This window comes from Juglans regia, chromosome 13, assembly GCF_001411555.2.
Source record: "Juglans regia cultivar Chandler chromosome 13, Walnut 2.0, whole genome shotgun sequence".
Classification (NCBI taxonomy): Eukaryota; Viridiplantae; Streptophyta; class Magnoliopsida; order Fagales; family Juglandaceae; genus Juglans; species Juglans regia.
The window spans coordinates 17,114,428-17,117,522 of NC_049913.1; positions in this window are offsets into that span (position 1 = coordinate 17,114,428).

Here is a 3,095-nt window from a genome sequence, read left to right on the forward strand (position 1 = left end):
ACCCTAGACCATACATGTTGCTGTGGTTGAGTGATTGTGGGGAGGTTAGGGTAAATAAGCAAGTGCTAATTTCTTTTTCAATTGGGAAATACTAGGATATGATTCTTTGTGATGTAGTGCCTATGCATGGTGGTCATATTTTGCTGGGGAAGCCATGACAGTATGATAGGAATGTGATCCATGATGGGTTAAGGAACATGTATAGTTTTGAAAAGGATGGAAAAACAATCAAACTTGCTCCTTTAACTCCAACACAGGTCCATGGGGACCAATTGAAGCTGAAAAGTGAGGTTGCTCAAAAAAGAAAGAGTGAAAATGAGAGTGATCAAAAAAAAAAAAGTGAAAAAGAGATTGAGCCAAAAAGCAAGAGTGAAAGTGAGATTGAGCTGAAAAATAAGAGTGAATTCACGATTGAGAAAAAAAGAAATAGTGAGTCTGAAGTGGAGAAAGAGAGAAAAATGAGAGAGAAAAAAGAAGAGGGTGAGACTATGACCACAAGAAAAAGAGAGAATGAGTTGAAAAATAATTGTGAGGTCAAGAGTACAAAAAAAGATGAAGAAAAAAAGAGTGACACAAAAAAAGAGAGTCAAAAGGATAAAGAGTGTGATAGGGAAAAAGAGAGTGAAAAAGAAAAAGAGAGTGGAAAGAAAAGAGAGAGTGAAGAAAGTGAGAGAAAAACAAAGAGAAAAGTGAGTTTTTATGCTAAGGTGAGTCTTAATACTAACGAACTTGACGTATGTTTGCCTAGTATTGTTGTCTCTTTGTTGCAGGGATATAAGGTCATGATTCATAGCAGTGTTTTGCGGATTGCTACCTATTAGGGAGATAGAGCACTACATTGATTTTGTGCCAAATGCAACAATTTCTAACCGACCTTTCTTGGAAGAACATGAGTCCTTGACACACTTAAAGGGACAAGGTAAGTTGTTGACTAGAATGCGTGCTAAGCGGGAGGATTGTATTGAGACTTTTCCTCATGTATTCAAATACACACAAGGTATGGAAAATTTTGTCATTGATGTTTTAGCAAGAAGGTATGTCCTTATCTTCATTTTAGATGCAAAATTGTTGAGACTTGAATATGATAAGGAATTGCATGCTAATGATGATGACTTTGCTAGTGTGTATGGAACATGTGAGAAAGCATCATTTGGTAAATTTTATAAACTAGATTGGTACTTGTTTAGAAAGAATAGATTTTGTGTGCCTAGTAGTTTTATGCGTAAGTTGCTTGTGTGTTATAGACATGGTGGTTTGTTGGGTAACCTTGGTATAAGCAAGACTTTTGTTGTGTTGCATGAATGTTTGTGGGAATATCATTTGCCATTCAAAGACGTGTTGCATGAACGTTTGTGGAAGTATCATTTGTCATTTATTGATGTATTGCACGAACATTTGTGAGAGTATCATTTGCCATACATTGATGTGGTGCATGAACGTTTGCGGGAGTATCATTTGCGTTTCATTGAGTTTGCATATAATTGGAGTGGTCATTTTGGTGAAAATAAGATTTCAGACATGTTGCATGAACATTTGTGGGAATATCATTTGCCATTCATTGACTTGTTGCATGAACGTTTGCGGGAGTATCATTTGCCATTCATTGAGTTTGCATATTGGAGTGGTCATTTTGGTTCGAGGAAGACTTTAGATGTGCTTCATGAACATTTGTGGGAGTATGTTTGCCATTCATTGAGTTTAAATATAATTGGAGTGTTCATGCTACTACTAAATTTTCACCAATTGAAATTGTTTATAGACTTAATCTATTTCCTCCTTTAGATTTAAAGTCTTTACCAGTTGATAATAGGAGTAGCTTGGATGGACTATTCCAAATTCTTGAACAAAATAATGAAAATGCATATCTAATGGATCTTCCAGGTAAGTATCATTTTTCTACTATTTTCAATGTTACTAACCAATTTCCCTTTGATCCAGGTGGAGATTCGAGGTTGAATTCTTTTGAGAAGAGGGGGAATGATGGGAACCAAGATGGACCTAGTCTTAAAGATCATGGAGACAATGCAAGGATTGATGCAATCCACTTGGGACGGGTTTACCAAGAGCCCAACATTCAAGATGGGGGCTTGAAGGATGAAGATCCAGTTTTGATTCATTTGATCAGCTATGGAAGAGGGCAACAACAATACTTAAAGGCTTTGGGCTCTTGAAGGGTTTCAACATATTTAATTCATTTAAAGAACTTATTTTATTAGTTTAGAATAATTGAGTTTATTATGGGAAGCACTTAAGGGGGCCTATGTAAGGGCATGTTGGGAAAGTTATTATTTTTTGAACTAGGGTTAGGGTTACTGTAGCCGAGTTACTGTAGCGCCGCACTGTTCATCCAGGGGCACTTTTGGAAGATGGGGGTTTATTTTGGCTAGGGTTTCATTAGGTTTTGCTTTAAATATTCTATGTAGCCACATTTTAATCAGTTTATGATATTTGATGAATTTATTCATTGTGAGTTGAGTTTATCTCCTCTTGTTCTTAATTGAACTTTTGAACTTATCAAAGGTAAATCACAACCTTTGTGGCGTTCCTCCTTTGTAATCTGGGTTATTGAGACGGGTTCTTCAACGGGTCTAGATTTTAATATAATTTAGGTTCTTGAAACGAGTTCTCATTGGGTCTAGGTTTTTCATCCATTGACTTGATTTTGGCTTTCTTGGGGAGTTTTTCAAATTGACTGTGGGTTCAAGGGATTCCGTTTCCGCGGGTTCATATCACACGTACTCGAGTGTAGAGGTAGATAATGTTCTTCATGAGGTAATGCCTTCCTCTCGTAGCCCACACTATTCTTATCTATAAATATCAAATGGTTACACAAAATAATTACCACCATAATAGAGAAAAGTATAACACTCACAAAGGTCACAACTTAAACTTAATGACTTCTAGGCTACCCTTCTAGGATACTGAAGCCTTGCTTAAGTGAAATCACTACTTTCCTTTCTGCTCAAAGATTTATTCACCACAGACATATATACCAATGAATTCTACCATTCCTTAACTCTCTCTCTAACATCAACACTTGTACTGGAATCTTTCCACAAAGTAGATCAAGTAGTATCGGCATACTTTTTAAATCT